At 45.2% G+C, this 18,677-nt stretch overlaps 1 pseudogene; it reads left to right on the top strand.

The window, feature by feature from the left end:
• Positions 1–1,813: 1,813 nt before the first annotated feature.
• On the top strand, positions 1,814–18,259 carry LOC139385731 (WD repeat-containing protein 81-like; annotated as a pseudogene).
• The last annotated feature ends 418 nt before the right edge of the window (positions 18,260–18,677 follow it).

Here is an 18,677-nt window from a genome sequence, read left to right as displayed (position 1 = left end):
AATTACAGGTTGTAATGCAACAAAATAGGAAAAACACCAAGGGGGTGAACACTTTTGCAAGGCACTGTACAGTGTACTCCAAGAACTAAGGATCATGAACCCCACCACAATTGCAACACCGTCGTGCTTCTACACAGCGTTCTTCAGTATTCTCTGTTTGTCTGCACACACTTGAAACATAGCCAAATACTTTACAATTCACACACTGCAGTGGTTTGAGGACAAGACATCTTACATGCATATGTAATTGCTCTTTATCAAAAAACAACAAGATCGGAATAGGAAACAGTCAGCGGGAGAGACGTTAGCTGAGTATATAGCATCACTAAGAGGGACTGGCGGCTACATGTGAGTTTGGGGCTGCACTATAGGAGCAGCTGAGAGACCAGCTAGTTTATGGAGTTGCCAGTAATGAGCTGCGTGGTAAGATGTTAAGCATGGCATATGGGGAGAATTTAACATGGACAAAAGTATTGGCCATTGTCAACAACTTTGAGTGCACAGCCCAAAGTATGCAGAAGTTCCAGCAGACACTGATTCAGTTGAAAACCGATCAGATCAGTTGACCACAAAATGGGAGGGGCATCGACCTGGATCCGACACTGAGAAACAGTGGATGTCAGACCAGAGGGGAGACGTCAAAGCTAGCAGCTCAATGGGAAACCCTGTCCCAGCTAGCTAGCAGCTCAATGGGAAGCCCTGTCCCAGCTAGCTAGCAGCTCAATGGGAAACCCTGTCCCAGCTAGCTAGCAGCTCAATGGCAGTAGTAAGTGACGCGTGGTGGGAGTGGCATGTAGTAAAGGCGTTCTGCAGATAGACCCTCCTCGTCTCCCCTTAGGCTAAGCTCTGCTCCCATGACTCCTACTGCCTGTCCAATGGCTCAGTGGAAGATGAAGTGGCATGATAACTAGCAGCTCATATCGTCATATTCTGTCTTCTTCCACTGAGCTTTCACTTGTTGCACTTGTGTTGCTTAGCTGGCTGGATATATTTTCTTCTAGGCAGCAGTAGGCGAATCATTTGAGTTGAGTGTATCCTAACAAGACATTAAAATTCACAACCTCACATTTTATTTGTCACATGCTTTGTAAACAACAGGTGTAGACAAACAGTGAAATGCTTACGGGCCCTTTCCAACAATGCAGAGAATGTATTTTTTAAAACCTTTGTTCTTAAATGACTTGCCTAGTTAAACAAATTCTTATTTACAATGACTACCTAGGAACAGTGGGTTAACTGCTTTGTTCAGGTGTAGAACGACAGATTTTTTTGTACCTTGTCAGTTCAGGGATTCGATCAAGCAAACTTTTGGTTCCTAGCCCAACACTCTAACCACTAGGCTACCTGCCACCCCACAACGCATAAATGCACAATGAGTAATGATAATGAGTCGATGTGCAGGGGTACGTGGTAATTGAGGTAGATATGTACACTGTACAGTACATACGGGTAGGGGTAAATTGAATAGGCAACAGGGTAGATGATAAGCAGTAGCAGCTTATCATTCATGTCAGCAGCACCACCCCTTGACAAGTTCGCTTGTTGGTTTAGTGTAAAATTAGTCTTGTTGAGTCTTGTTTCTATGTAGACTTGTATTTTTTTTTTCAACCGTTAAACCATTAACCAGGTTCATCTTACCAGAATTTTGTTTAGAATTGTAATGCAACTTGATAATTGATATTCTATTTCAAATGTCTTCACAGGAAACATCGTCAGACACTTCCTCCTTCAATGGAAGAGTGAGAGAGTCCTCCTCTGTGCTGGAGGGAGCCATTGGGAGGACAGTCTGTCAGACCTGGATGAGTAGGTTACCATGGAGTGGCTAGTGTCGGCTGTAGGGAAGGACCTAGGGTTGGACCGTTGGCAGCTGGGTCCAGGGCCCAGCCTCAAGAGCTGGTGGCCCTGGTCCCCACCCGCTGGGTGATGGGCCTAAGGGAGAGGTGGGGCATCCGTTGTGCCCGTTCAGAGAGCGCCAGAGAGCCTGAGATTTGCACCTACATCTAGCGCTCCCTGGTGAAGCTGCCTCCTGGCTGGACCCGTGTGCGCATCCAGGGCTTGAGGAAAAGCAAGCTGAGCTACAGGCTGGCAAGGGACCCAGGCTGCCAACTAGTCTCCCAGGATTCTTTCATGAAGACCCTGTAGGGGGTATCACAACGTCATTTCAGGTATCGTTCCAGTTATTTGCGTACATTTTTTGGAGGGGGTAATTGCGAAATAACAGCATTATACAGTATTTTAAGCACTTACATATAAGTAGTTAAAATGTGAAACTCCTAATAAATTAATTGTACAATTTTGTCCTGAAAATGTAATGCATTTAATAATGTGTGATAAAACATGGTTGAGAGTCGCTATGCTATTCATCTGTTTTGGTCCTTTCACAGAAACCTGTGGTGCGAGGCTCATCACAGTCACGTGCAGCCCTATGCAGGGGCTACAGAGCACATGCATGTAGCAGCCATAGATGCTTTGTGCCAAGCGCTGCAGAAGTTCTTCTGCTCTACGTTCGCCTCTCCCCTGCCAGAGACAAGGAGAAAGACAACCCATTCTCCCCAACCAGCTCTTCCTCCTTCACTAAGCTCCCCTCAGACCAACTGTGTCCTAACGTTCTCTCTGCTAAGTGCCTATTGGAGTCAGCAGAGATGCTCTACGTGGTTCTCCCTTACACCCAGTACTCACTCCACGACGTCGCCAGCTACAGCCCAGCCAAGCTGGCCAACAGCCATGCCAAAGTGCGGTTCATCCTCTACCAGTTACTGATCGGGTTGCGGGCCTGTCAGGCGTCGGGGCTATCCTGTGGAGCGCTCTCCCTGCAGAAAATAGCGGTGGACGAGCAGCTCTGCAGCCACCTCAAGGTCACCCTGGCCCATTATGAAAAGCTGGGGGAGGACAGAGAGGCTGACTGCTATGTTACAGAGGGAAAAGTCCCAAGAAGCTTCAAGGTGAGGGACCAGGTGTGACCGTGATAAGAGGCTGTGCAGAGATTGTTTTGATGAGCTCAAGTCCTTCCGCTACCTGATGGAGCTGAACAAGTTAGCTGGACGGCGGGAGGGAGACCCTAACTACCACCCTGTCCTGCCTTTGGTGGTGGACTTCACTGTGCCACATGGGAGGTTCCAGGACCTCAGGCGGTCCAAGTTCAGGCTGAACAAAGGAGACAAGCAGCTGGACTTTACCTATGAGATGACCAAAGAGGCCCTTGCAGCAGCAGTGGCTCACGGAGGTGGGCAGGCAGTATTATAGGAGGCCTGGGTCTGGGTGGGTCTGTAGGCACCGGTGGTTCAGGGCAGTCTGAACACCTACACGTGCCCCATCACATCTCAGACGTGTTGTCAGACATCACCTACTATGTCTACAGGGCCCGCGACCAAGTATCTTCTGAAGCCCCTGGTCAGTGTGTACTAGATCTCACGGTGCCTCAGAGGTTGCTTCTACCTCTACAAAGACTGCTTGGTTCTGCAGCTGATTGTCAGACTGGGTCTGCAGGCCTTCCTGTCCAGCCTCCTGCCACATGTGCTCCAGATCATCTCTGGCTTTGAGAGCAGCAGTTCGGGCTTCGGGCTTCGGGCCCCAAGGGGAGGCCAGCAAAGACCTGAGGGGAGGGGCATTTGACCTGAGAGAGGAGGAGGAGGACTACCAGGAAGGCAGGCCATCCTCAGGCTCTGTGAGTGGGAAGGTGGTGGGGGCAGTGGAGAGGCTGGGGTTGTAGGGGTGGGGGAGATCCAGGGATGGTGGACTACTCCTCAGGTGTCAGCCTCAACGACCAGGTGTTCCTCTCAGAGGGTGAGGACTTCCAGAATGGCTTCTACGTCAACAATGGAGCAGGGGAGTTACTGGGGGAAAACTGCAGTGTCAGAACTCACCAGTAGGAGGCAACGAGCAGGACCTGGAGTCTTTGAGCTTGGGGAAACTTAGCGACAAGGACAGCACTAGCGAGGTCTCTATCGGAGACGCCGACTCCACTTGGGACTGAACCAGTCTGAAGTCAGCTGACAGCAGCCAGGTCTTGAAGCAGGCCAGCGAGGGAGAGGAGCTGGAGAAAGAGACTGAGACAGACTGAGGAAGGGAAGGAGAGAGGGACATGGGAGGGCAGTGGTCCCAGCCTAGAACTGACTTTATCTGGCTGCACAGAGGAGACAGTAGTCACCCTGGAGGGTGAGTTTATCAATGGCATGAATTTGGAGGACTCACAGAAAGACATGATGGGAGAGGAGGAGGAGGAGGAGGAAGAGCATGACCCGTCAGAGGACTCGGAGGAAAAAGAGCAGAAAATCCTTCTAGGTGAGATTCTACTAACATATCATAACCACACTGTGTGTATGTGTGAGTATGAGAGCGAGTGGGTAGATGTGAGTTTAGCAGAGTGTGTAATAAGCCTATCTGAGTGAGAGGATATCAACACCTAACCACTCATGTCACTCCTGCAGTCTGATTCTAGAATTCTGCTCTGAGCTCCAGAACCATAACCACATGCTCTAGATCTGTTAGAATTATTCTCTGAATTATAGAACTCATTCTGTTCAGAATTCATGACAGGAAAAGATAATGATTGCATGTTTTATTATTAGGTTAGAAGCTGAATATGTGCTTATCATATGATCTCTGGTCTTTGCTGAAGAAAGAACTAAGTACAGTGTCTTCATTAGACACTATAGGGTTTCAAGTTATGACAGTATACAGAGAAGCTGTCGGTTATGTCCGTAGGCTAAATCATACAGCGTTCATGGCATTCACTTCACAATGGGAAGAGCAGGAAGGTGGTGTAGTGACTGGAAGTTCATAGCCCGCAGGGAGACTCATGTCCACCGCTATACTCCTTTCACTGGTGCTTTGAAGATACCTGTTTCAGAGGGGAAAATGGGGAGGGATCAAATATATTTCAAATGTATTTATAAAGACCTTCTTACATCAGCTGATATCTCAAAGTTCTGTACAGAAACCCAGCCTAAAACCGCAAACAGCAAGCAATGCAGGTGTAGAAGCACGGTGGCTAGGAAAAACCAGAACCTAGGAAGAAACCTAGAGAGGAACCAGGCTATGAGGGGTGGCCAGTTCTATTCTGGCGGTTCCGGGTGGAGATTATAACAGAACATGGCCAAGATGTTCAAACGTTCATAGATGACCAGCAGGGTTAAATAATAATAATCACAGTGGTTGTAGAGGGTGCAACAGGTCAGCACCTCAGGAGTAAATGTCAGTTGGCTTTTCATAGCCGATCACATTGAGTATCTCTACCGCTCCTGCTGTCTCTAGAGAGTTGAAAACAGCAGGTCTGGGACAGGTAGCACGTCCCGGGGAACAGGTCAGGGTTCAATACTCCAGATATAACAGCTTGACCCTAGCCCCTGACACACAAACTACTGCAGCATAAATACTGGAGGCTGAGACAGGAGGGGTCAGGAGACACTGTGGCCCCATCCGACGATACCCCCGGACAGAGCCAAACAGGTAGGATATTACCCCACCCACTTTGCCAAAGCACAGCCCCCACACCACTAAAGGGATATCTTCAACCACCAACTGACCATCCTGAGACAAGGCCGAGTATAGCACACAAAGATCTCCGCCACGGCACAACCCAAGGGGGGAGGCCAACCCAGACAGGAAGATCACGTCAGTGACTCAACCCACTCAAGTGACGCACCCCTCCTAAGGACGGCATGGAAGAGCACCAGTAAGCCAGTGACTCAGCCCCTGTAATAGGGTTTGAGGCAGAGAATCCCAGTGGAGAGAGGGGAACCGACCAGGCAGAGACAGCAAGGGCGGTTCGTTGCCCCAGTGCCTTTCCATTCACCTTCACACTCCTGGGCCAGACTACACTGAATCATAGGACCTACTGAAGAGATGAGTCTTCAATAAAGACTTCTGCGTCTCTCACATGGATAGGCAGACCATTCCATAAAAATGGAGCTCTATAGGATAAAGCTGTTTGCTTAGAAATTCTAGGGACAATAAGGAGGCCTGCGTCTTATGACCGTGTGCGGCAGGACCAAATCGGAAAGGTAGGTAGGAGCAAGCCCATGTAATGCTTTGTAGGTTAGCAGTAAATTCTCAGAACAAGAATAGACTGATGAGTTTCAGAAGAAAGTACTTTGTTCCTGGCCATTTTGAGCCTGTAATCGAATCCACACATGCTCATACTCCAGACACTCAACTAGTCTAAAGGCGGCCAGTTTTATTGCTTCTTTAATCAGAACAACAGTTTTCAGCTGTGATAACATGATTGCAAAAGGGTTTTCTAATGATAAATTAGCCTTTAAAAATGATAAACTTGGATTAACTAACACAATGTCATCTACAAGACCCTGCTAGGTAAAGTCCCCCCTTATCTCAGCTCGCTGGTCACCATAGCATCTCCCACCTGTAGCACACACTCCAGCAGGTATATCTCTCTAGTCACCCCCAAAACCAATTCTTTCTTTGGCCACCTCTCCTTCCAGTTCTCTGCTGCCAATGACTGGAACGAACTACAAAAATCTCTGAAACTGGAAACACTTATCTCCCTCACTAGCTTTAAGCCCTAACTGTCAGAGCAGCTCACAGATTACTGCACCTGTACATAGCCCATCTATAATTTAGCCCAAACAACTACCTCTTTCCCTACTGTATTTAATTTATTTATTTATTTTGCTCCTTTGCACCCCATTATTTTGTATTTATACTTTGCACATTCTTCCATTGCAAATCTACCATTCCAGTGTTTTACTTGCTATATTGTATTTACTTTGCCACCATGGCCCTTTTTTTGCCTTTACCTCCCTTCTCACCTCATTTGCTCACATTGTATATAGACTTGTTTATACTGTATTATTGACTGTATGTTTGTTTTACTCCATGTGTAACTCTGTGTTGTTGTATGTGTCGAACTGCTTTGCTTTATCTTGGCCAGGTCGCAGTTGTAAATGAGAACTTGTTCTCAACTTGCCTACCTGGTTAAATAAAGGTGTTCTCAACTTGCCTACCTGGTTAAATAAAGGTGTTCTCAACTTGCCTACCTGGTTAAATAAAGGTGTTCTCAACTTGCCTACCTGGTTAAATAAAGGTGAAATAAAAAATAAATAAATAAACGTGTCATTGGAACACAGGAGTGATGGTTGCTGATAATGGGCCTCTGTACACCTATGTAGATATTCCATTAAAAATCTGCCGTTTCCAGCTACAATTGTCATTTACAACATGAACAATGTCTACACTGTATATCTGATCAATTTAATGTTTTCATGGACAACATGTGCTTTCTTTCAAAAACAAGGACATTTATAAGTGACCCTAAACGGTAGTATGCATACGGTAGTACACATACTTTGAACAGTAGTATACATACACACATAACATACCTAACATACATAACAATAATGAGGCTCTATACACGGGGTACCGGTACTGAGTCAATGTGCGGGGTCCAGGCTAGTCAAGGTAATTTGTACATGTAGGTAGGAGTAAAGTGCTCTGTCTTATGCCAAACAATGTTTGGAGTGAATTTTAGCACAAACATATTTTTTTCCCCAGGCTAGGACAAATGAATGCTGAACTGAACTTTACCCCCACATGAACGGGCATGGCAGCAGATTTCATGTTTTAGATGCTCACTGTGTTTGATATTTCACCCCCCACTGGGATTGGGCTTCGGCAGAGGTGGTGGATTTTGTTAGGAGAGATTGCAAAGCATTTTCGTCCAGAACCCAAATTGATTAGTGAGAGATTTGGTTTTGGGTGCCGAGAATATCAGTTGTTATTGTTGTGTTGACTGTATAACACTGATAACTGATTTCTCCCTGCAGACACGGTCTGCAAGACCGTTAGATGGCTGTCTGCAAAGCTTGGACCCACAGTGACGTCTCGATATGTGGCCAGGAATCTGCTCCGGCTGCTCACCATCTGCTACATTGGTGAGTAATTGATGGATAGTTGGCACCGAAAGGACAGGATTTTCAAATACTGAGAGAGTTTGCTGTAACAGTTGTTACATACTATATTACAGAAAACACCAAGTAACCACACTATCTATTGTCCTTGTTGAAATATGAAACGATCAAGCAGTTTACACTTAAAAATACATTTTACTGCTTTATGATAGAGATCCTATTAAATGAGGATATCCCTATTAAATCAGGGATTATATACAGTTGAAGTCAGAAGTTTACATACACTTAGGTTGGAGTCATTAAAACTTGTTTTTCAACCACTCCACACATTTCTTTTTAACAAACTATGGTTTTGGCAAGTCGGTTAGGACATCTACTTTGTGCATGACACAAGTCATTTTTCCAACAATTAGTACAGTGAATTATAAGTTAAATAATATGTTTGTTTCACAATTCCAGTGAGTCAGAAGTTTACATACACTAAGTAGACTGTGCCTTTAAACAGCTTGGAAAATTCCAGAAAATGATGTCATGGCTTTAGAAGCTTCTGATGGGCTAATTGACATCATTTGAGTTATTGGAGGTGTACCTGTGGAAGTATTTCAGGTCTACCTTCAAACTCAGTGCCTCTTTGCTTGACATCATGGGAAAAATTAACTACGCAAGTCAGTTAAGAACAAATTCTTATTTACAATGACGGCCTACCCCGGCAAAACCCAGACGATGCTGGGCCAATTGTGCGCCACCCTATGGGACTCCCAATCATGGCCGATGTGATACAGCCTGGAATCGAACCTGGGACTGTAGTGACGCCTCTTGCACTGAGATGCAGTGCCTTATACCGCTGCACCACTCAGGAAACCCAAATCATGTCCAGTAGATTGAATTTACCGCAGGTGGACTCCAAGTTGTAGAAACATCACAAGGATGTTAACTTCCGGCGCCGACAGAGATGGCCGCCTCGCTTCGCGTTCCTAAGAAAATCACATTGTAGGATTTTTAATGAATTTATTTGCAAATTATGGTGGAAAATAAGTATTTGGTCACCTACAAACAAGCAAGATTTCTGGCTCTCACAGACCTGTAACTTCTTCTTTAAGAGGCTCCTCTGTCCTCCACTCGTTACCTGTATTAATGGCACCTGTTTTTTTTTTACTATTTTCGACATTGTAGAATAATAGGGAAGACATCAACTATGAAATAACACATATGGAATCATGTAGTAACCAGAAAACTGTTAAACAAATCAAAATATATTTTATATTTGAGATTTTTCAAAGTAGTTACCCTTTGCCTTGACAGCTTTGCACACTCTTGGCATTCGCTCAACCAGCTCCATGAAGTAGTCACCTGGAATGCATTTCAATTAACAGGTGTGCCTTGTTAAAAGTTGATTTGTGGAATTTCTTTCCTCAATGCATTTGAGCCAATCAGTTGTGTTGTGACAAGGTAGGTGTGGTATACCGAAGATAACACTATTTGGTAAAATACCAAGTCCATATTATGGCAAGAACAGCTCAAAAAAGCAAAGAGAAATTACAGTCCATCATTACTTTAAGACATGAAGGTCAGTCAATCCGGAAAATGTAAAGAACTTTGAAAGTTTATTCAAATGCAGTCGCAAAAACCATCAAGCACCATGATGAAACTGGCTCTCATGAAACTGGCTCTCAGACTCAGAGTTACCTCTGCTTCAGAGGATACGTTCATTAGAGTTAACTGCACATCAGAATGCAGCTTCACAGAGTTCAATTTCAACATGAACTGTTCAGAGGAGACTGAGTGAATCAGGCCTTCATTGTTGAATTACTGCAAAGAAACCACTACTTTCTTGGGTCAAGAAACACGAGCAATGGACATTAGACCGGTGGAAATCTGTCCTTTTGGTCTGATGAGTCCGCTGTGTCTTTGTGAGACGCCGAGTAGGTGAACGGATGATCTCCGCATGTGTGGTTTCTACTATAAAGCATGGAGGAGGAGGAGGTGTGATGGTGTGGGGGTGCTTTGCTGGTGACACTCAGTGATTTTTGTACCGCAGAGTGATGGAGTTGTACCGCAGAGTGATGGAGACGCAGCCAACAAGTGCTCAGCATATGTGGGAACCCCTTCAAGACTTTTGGAAAAACATTCCTCGTGAAGCTGTTTGAGAGTATGCCAAGAGTGTGCAAAGCTGTCATCAAGGCAAAGGGTGACTACTTTGAAGAATCAAAAATGTGAAGTATATATTTTTAATTTTGTTATTTTTTACTACATGGTTCCATATGTGTTATTTCATAGTTTTGATGTCTTCACTATTATTCTACAATGTAAAAATAAAGAAAAACCTTTGAATGAATCCAAACTTTTGAATGACACTGTACATACTAACAACTCAACAAGATCTCAAAGTTTACCTTTGAAATTCGACTTATTATGCATGAACGTCTATTTAAAAAAATAAAATAAAAAAATCCACGTGGTTACAGGGTTAAAACAGAAATGCGTGAGGCCATAAAAGCACTGGGACATTTTCAGCTTCCAGGAATAGTGTATAGATCCTTGCGACATGGGGCTGTGCCTTATCATTCTGAAACATGAGGTAATGGCCGCGGTAGACTGTCACGACAATGGGCCTCAGGATCTCATCACTGTATCTCTGTGCATTCAAATTACCATCAATAAAATGCAATTGTGTTCAGTGTCCGTAGCTTATGCCTACCAATACCGTAATCCCACCACCACCGTGGGCACTCTGTTCAGCACGTTGACATCAGTAAACCGCTCGCCCACATGACACCAAACATGCTGTCTACCATCTGCCTGGTACAGTTGAAACCGGGATTCATCTGTGAAGAGCACACTTCTCAAGCTTGCCAGTGGCCATTGAAGGTGAGCATTTGCCCACTGAAGTCGGTTACGATGCCGAACTGCGGTCAGGTCATGACCCTGGTGAGGATGACGAGCATGCAGATGAGCTTCCCTGAGACAGTTTGTGCAGAATTTCTTCGGTTTTGCAATACCACAGTTTCATCATCTGTCCAGGTGGCTGGTCTCAGACGATCCCGCAGGTGAAGAAGCTGGATGTGGAGGTCCTGGGCTGGTGTGGTTACACATGGTCTATGGTTGTGAGGCCTGTTGGACTTACTGCTAAATTCTCTAAAATGACGTTGGAGGCGGCTTATGTTAGAGAAATGGACATTCAGTTCTCTGGTAACAGCTCTGGTGGACATTCCTATAGGCAGCATGCCAATTGCACGGTCTTTCAAAACTTGAGACATCTGTGGCATTGTGTTGTGTGACAAAACATTTTACATTTTAGTGGCCTTTTATTGTCCCCATCACAGGGTGCACCTGTGTAATGATCATACTGTTTAATCAGCTTCTTGATATGCCACACCTGTCAGGTGGATGGATTATTTTAGCAAAGGAGGGACCAACACTTTACATGTTTGTATTTTTGTTCAGTGTAACATCAGACCTTGGAGACTGAAACATGCAAGGAAGCCAGGAAATTAAAATATGTCAGTTTTGATGTGAGCTCAGTCTCCTAACGTATGTTAAGTTGTGAGACTTTTAAATGATTTAATTCCATTGAGATGTCCTCTGTGTGGCGCAGATGGAGAGTTCCCCCTGCAGGGAGGTGGGAGAATGCACCCTGCTGGATGTGTGTACGGCGGAGGGGTCAGAGGTGACGTGTGAGCTGGGGGTTCTGGAGGAGCTGCAGGCCATGTTTAACCCTGAGATGGCTTACACCTCCCACATCCCCTTCTACTGCCTTCATAGGTGAGACACACGTGCGCACAAACTATTTTTTAAATGCATACAAACTTAACATCTGAATTATATATGTTTCTTACATCGTTGAAGTGGGAAGTTTACATACACTTAGGTTGCAGTCATTAACTTGTTTTTCAACCACTCCACAAGTTTCTTGTTAACAAACTGTAGTTTTGGCAAGTCTGTTAGGTCATCTACTTTGTGCATAACACAAGTAACGTTTCCAACAATTGTGTAAAGACAGATTATTTCACATATAATTCACGGTATCACAATTCCAGTGGGACAGACGTTTACATACACTAAATTGACTGTGCCTTTCTAAGCAGCTTGGAAAATTCCAGAAAATGTCATGGCTTTAGAAGCTTCTGATAGGCTAATTGACATAATTTCAGTCAATTGGAGGTGTACCTGTGGATGAATTTCAAGGCCTACCTTCAAACTCAGTGCCTCTTTGCTTGACATCATGGGAAAATCAAAATAAATCAGCAGAGAGCCCAGAAAAAAATGGTAGACCTCTGGTTCATCCTTGGGAGCAATTTCCAAACGCTTGAAGTTACCACGTTCATCTGTACAAACAATAGTACGCAAGTTTAAACACCATGGGACCACGCAGCCATCATGCCCCTCAGGAAGGAGACATGTTCTGTCTCCTAGAGATTAATGTACTTTGGTGTGAAAATCAATCCCAGAACAACAGCAAAGGACCTTGTGAAGATGTTGGAGGAAACAGGTACAAAAGTATCTATATCCACAGTAAAGTGAGTCCTATATCGACATAACCTGAAAGGCCGCTCAGCAAGGAAGAAGCCACTGCTCCAAAACTGCCATTGAAAAGCCAGACTACGGTTTGCAACTTCACATGGGGACAAAGATCGTACTTTTTGGAGAAATGTCCTCTGGTCTGATGAAACAAAAATTGAAGTGTTTGGCCATAATGACCATCGTTATGTTTGGAGGAAAAAGGGGGAGGCTTGCAAACCGAAGAACACCATCCCAAGCGTGAAGCAAGGGGGTTGCAACATCATGTTGTGGGGGTGCTTTGCTGCAGGAGGGACTGGTGCACTTCACAAAATAGATGGCATCATGAGGGAGATAAATTATGTGGATATATTGAAGCAACATCTCAAGATATCAGTCAGGAAGTTAAAACTTGGTCACAAATGGGACTTCCAAATGGACAATGGCCCCAAGCATACTTCCAAAGTTGTGGCTAAATGTCTTAAGGACAACCAAGTCAAGGTATTGGAGTGGCCATCACAAAGCCCTGACCTCAATCCTATAGAGAATTTGTGGGCAGAACTGAAAAAGCGTGTGCGAGCAAGGAGGCCTACAAACCTGACTCAGTTTCACCAGCTCTGTCAGGAGAATGGGCCAAAATTTACCCAACTTATTGTGGGAAGCTTGTGGAAGGCTATTCGAAACGTTTGACCCAAGTGAAACAATTTAAAGGCAATGCTACCAAATACTAATTGAGTGTATGTAAACTTCTGACCCACTGGGAATGTTATGAAATAAATCAAAGCTGAAATAAATGATTTTCTCTCTACTATTATTCTGACATTTCACATTCTTAAAATAAAGTGGTGATCCTAACTCACCTAAAACAGGGAATTTTTACTTGGATTAAATGTCAGGAATTGTGAAAAACTGAGTTTAAATGTATTTGGCTAAGGCATATGTAAACTTCCGACTTCAACTGCATGTTCTTGATGGTTGTCAAAGCATTGTGTCCTTTGGCCCTCCCAGGAGATGTAGCGATTCATAAGCTGGTTTCCAACCAAGAGCTGGTCTGGAGGTTGGCCCAGTCCTACCACTCCAGGGTGAGTCCTGGCAGTCCTGATGCCACCCCCCCAGCAGGGTCCAAGGACAGGGTAGAGATGCCCCCCACCACCTGCTCCATTGGCCCCTCCCCTGGTCTGGGACGCCATGTGGGCCGCCCCTTCCCTGCCCCCTACTCCTCCACGCCCCTGGGCTCAGACATTCTCCCAGGCACCTTTGGCAGCCATCTGGTGGGCAACCACATCCAGGAGGCCCCGGGGGGTGTGAGCCCCATCCTGGGCTCATTAGACAACTGGAGCCACCCCCGGCCTAGTCATACTCAGCCTGTCATCTCGTCTGCCTCCACCTTCACCACTCCATCCCTAGGCCCCTCCTCCTCCTCCTCCTCCTGGGTGGTGGATCCTACCCCAGAGGACAGCGCTCTGAAACAGGAGCTCCCTCGCGGTGGCTTCTCCCTGCAGGGCAACTGGCTGGCCTGCTGGCAGTATGAGATCGGTCTCAACCAGCAGGATCCCCACTTTGACTTCCACCAGATCCGCCTGCAGAGCTTCCTGGACCATTTGGGCATGGCTCAGTGTTTGGCTCCACTTGCTGGGGAAGAATACTTCCTGTCTGGTAGCACGGACTAAACAGTGAAGCTGTGGCCCCTCTATAACCATGGCGACGGGACGCTGGAGGTGGAGCCAAGGCTGACCTACACGGATCATAAGAAGTCTCTGTTCTGTGTTAGCCATCTGGAGGCGCTCAAGGAGGTGGTCAGCTGTGACGCCACCGTGCACCTCTGGGACCAGTTCACAGGTCAGTGGGGAGGAGACCTGTTGAGTTGACTCTGCTTCTGTTTTGTTGGAGTACACAGAATGTTTTTCATTTAACTGAGTGATTTTATTTTAATTCCACTACATATTTAATTATAATAAGAAATTAGGTAAATAAAATGTGAAAGCTTCCGAACATACATGAAGTATGAAATAAAGCTCTGCTCTTCCCGTGTGTGTCCAGGTGAACAGATCTGCTACTATGAGGCCCTGGATGGGAAGATCGCCATCACAGCAGTGACCACCATGCCTGCTCCTCACTGTAGTGTAGTGTTTGGCAGTGCAGACTCTCCTCCACTTTATCGACCCAGGCCTGCAGGTACCTACCAAACCCAGAGAAAAACTACCCTGCTCACTCCCCTGTTTAGTCTCCATCCTTTTTATGCTAATCTAGTGGTCTGGTCAAAAGTAGTGCACTATGTAAGGGATAGGGTGCCATTTGGGGCGGTACCATGCTTTTCTGACTTATTATCCCATGTTATTTACCAGGTGTTATGGAATAGAATAGCTTTTTCCTATTGCTTCTAATCTTCCTATTCTTTACCTGCCTGACATGCCAGAGTGAGTCAATGCTCTTCCCTTAAATATAGAACATAAATATAATTTATATACAGTACCAGTCAAATGTTTGGACACACCTACTCATTAATTGCTGATTGAATTTATAATTGCTGCAGTTATTTGCTGATTTCTGAGGCTGGTAACTCTAATGAACGTATCCTCTGCAGAGCCCTGGAGGGCGCACTGTGGCAGCAGGTTTCTCCTCTGGCTTCATCGTGCTGCTAGACGCACGCACAGGCCTGGTGCTGAGACATCCTGCAGATTAAGAGGTGTGTGTGGGGGGAGGTAGGTGTGTGTTCGGTGTCTGCACGTGCATGTTTTTTGGTAATTTCACACTGACTATTGCTAGAGCAGTGGTTTCAAATCAATACGGATTCATGTTCCCGTTGGATAGTGATTATTTTTTACTGTGGTTAGCTATTGGATTTCACCAGCGGCATAAACAATGGATATTGAGGGATATAAAGTGAACCTTGTATCCTAGCACTGACTGCTCCCACTCTCTCACACAGTCAGTTATTTGGCCTGCAGAGCTTTGTTACATAATGGCCCTTTTCCTATCAACATGTTTCTGCTGCTAGACATGCTGTCTGCATCCCAAATGCCACTATATTCTCTCCCTTTGGGCCCTGGTCAGAAGTAGTGCACTATACAGGGAATAGGATGTCATTTCAGGCACAGCCACTATCTCTGGCCAGTCAGTCCTTCACATGTTCTTCTCAGGGGAGTATGTAGGGCTCTAAAATGTTCAGCAGTCAGTCAGCTGATAAACACGAGGCAGAGTTGCAGCTTACTGTTTTATTCTGCTGTTCCATATTGGTGGTGGTGGTGGTGAAATTTTAACGTGAGTCAAGTGACAGTTGTACCCAGAGGGTTTGTTCAGAAGCAGTCAACAAAGCACTAGAGCTGAGCAAACTTGACTTAACCCTGATTGGTGGGGTCAAGGATTGTGTCTCTGGCTTTAGAGGCTCAAGTTCAGGTAAATATGGACAGGAGTTACTCATTATAAAGGCTATACTGAGTCTCACTGGTCCATCCAGAGATGACCCAGACTCCTCATTGCTGTAATATTTATGGATTACTCTGCCTATCGCCAACTTTTTTTAACCTGTCTCTCCTTTCTGGGGAGGTTCCCATTGCTTGGAAGGCAGCCACGGTTCATCCTTTATTTAAAGGGGGAGTAAAGCTGATTCTTACAGTTAAAGGCCTATTTCTATTTTGCCCTGTTTATCAAAAGTGCTGGAAAAACTTGTCAATAATCAACTGACTGGCTTTCTTGATGTCTAGTATTCTCTCAGGTATGCAATCTGGTTTCCACTCAGGTTATGGATGTGTCACTGCAACTTTAAAGGTCCTCAATGATGTCACTATTGTCCTTGATTCTAAGCAATGTTGTGCTGCTATTTTTATTGACTAGGACAACGCTTTTGATACGGCAGACCATTCCGTTCTTGTGGACCGGCTAAGGATTATTGGTCTCTCCTGAGGGGGTCTTTGGCCAGGTTTGCTAACTACCTCTCTCAAAGAAGGCAGTGTATAAAGTCAGAAAATCCGCTGTCTCAGCCGCTGCCTGTCACCAGAGGTGTACCCCAATTTTCGATCCTTGGCCTACGCTTTTCTCAATTTACATCAAGAATGTAGCTCAGGCAGTAGGAAGCTCTCTCATCCATTTATATGCAGATGATACAGTTTTGTACTCAGCTGGTCCCTCCCTGGATTTTGTGTTAAATGCTCTACAACAAAGCTTTCTTAGTGTCCAACACGCTTTCTCTGCCCTTAAACTTGTTCTCCAAAACAAAGGTCATGTGGTTTGGTAAGAAGAATGCCCCTCTCCCCACATGTGTAATTACTACCTCTGAGGGTTTAGAGCTTGAGGTAGTCAGTCACCTTATACAAGTACTTGAGAGTATGGCTAGATGGTACACTGTCCTTCTCTCAGCACTTATCAAAGCCTCAGGCTAAAGTTAAATCTAGGCTTGGTTTCTTCTATCGTAATCGCACCTCTTTCACCCCAGCTGCCGAACTAACCCTGATTCAGATGACCATCCTACCAATGCTAAATTACGGAGACATAATTTATAGATCGTCAGGTAAGGGTGCTCTCGAGCGACTAGATGTTCTTTACCATTTGGCCATCAGATTTGCCACCAATGCTCCTTATACGTAGCACACATCACTGTATTGGATACTCCTCTGTAAACTGGTCATCTCTGGATTCAAAGACTCAATCATGGACACACAGGTGTGTGATGTATTATTGTCTCTACCTTTTTGCCCTTTGTGCGGTTTGTACCATGTTGTGTTGCTACCATGTTGTTGTGTTGCTACCATGTTGTGTTTCTTCCATGTTGTTGTGTTGCTACCATGTTGTGTTTCTTCCATGTTGTTGTGTTGCTACCATGTTGTTGTGTTGCTACCATGTTGTTGTGTTGCTACCATGTTGTGTTTCTTCCATGTTGTTGTGCTACTACCATGTTGTGTTTCTTCCATGTTGTTGTGCTACTACCATGTTGTGTTTCTTCCATGTTGTTGTGCTACTACCATGTTGTGTTTCTTCCATGTTGTTGTGTTGCTACCATGTTGTGTTTCTTCCATGTTGTTGTGTTGCTACCATGTTGTGTTTCTTCCATGTTGTTGTGTTGCTACCATGTTGTGTTTCTTCCATGTTGTTGTGTTGCTACCATGTTGTGTTTCTTCCATGTTGTTGTGTTGCTACCATGTTGTGCTTCTTCCATGTTGTTGTGTTGCTACCATGCTGTCTTGTCATATGTTGCTGCCTTGCTATGTTTTTGTCTTAGGTCTCTCTTTATGTAGTGTTGTGTTTTCTCTCATGTCGTGATGTGTCCTATATTTATATTATATTTATTTATTATTTTGAATCCCAGCTCACGTCTCCACAGAAGGCCTTTTGCCTGTTGGTAGGCCATCATTGTAAATAGGAATTTGTTCTAAACTGACTTGCCTAGTTAAATAGGTTAAATAAAATAAAAATGTGTAATGTCCTGGCAAAGAATATACAAGTGCTCTTTCTAATCCAGTTATGTCAGGGTGAGCGCATGGGTGTGTGGGTGTGAGCGTGGGTTGGTGTGGGTGTTTGTGAGTGTACACACACACATGATGCTCTCTGACTGTGGTCTCCTGTGTGTTTTGTGGGCTGCTGAGGGAAACCTGGTCATCAGTTTGTCCACTGACCACACTCTGACTGTGTGGAAAGACCTGGAACACAAGCCCCTCCACCAGTACAAGTGACCCTCCAACCCGGTCCATGCCTTCGACCTGTACGGGGAAGAGATCGTGGCGGGCACCGTGGCCAACAAGATAAGGGTGTACTCCATGATGAACATCTCTGCCAGCCCAGCCAGCAGCACCAAGCTCAGCTTGGAGAACTTTCGTGGAACCCTCACCAGCCCGGCTGTGCTGCCCACCAAGAGGCTCCTGCTGCTGGGTTTAGAGAATGGGGCCATCAGGCTGCTAGCTTAGGGGCTAACATATAACAAACTGGCTCAGCTAGCTATAGACTCTGCTGTTGACTTTTGCTGAAGGTGTCCTATTCCTAAAGCGTGTTGCCTGTATCCTGAGCCTCTCTCCGCTCCTCCCCGTGTGGGATTGAGGCTAGACTCGCTGATGAGGCAAGTGGTGAGGTCCTCAAAACATGTTTTTACTAAGGAGAGAGAGGACCACTTAAAGACTACTTACATGATCCTTAAACTGAGAGGACTTTGCCTGTCTGCTCTGCTGTAGTCAACGACCAAAAGAAAGATGAAGTGTTGTATCACTCATTCGAGGATAGATCCACCGTAGGGGGCAACTAAACACTTGATTATGACTTTTACCATTTATCTCTCGATCTTATATTATGAATAAGATTCTTATCCTTGACTCGGTCAATATTATTTTC

The sequence above is a fragment of the Oncorhynchus clarkii genome, chromosome 27 (assembly GCF_045791955.1).
Source record: "Oncorhynchus clarkii lewisi isolate Uvic-CL-2024 chromosome 27, UVic_Ocla_1.0, whole genome shotgun sequence".
Taxonomy (NCBI): Eukaryota; Metazoa; Chordata; class Actinopteri; order Salmoniformes; family Salmonidae; genus Oncorhynchus; species Oncorhynchus clarkii.
This window is presented reverse-complemented; position numbering and strand designations above follow the sequence as displayed.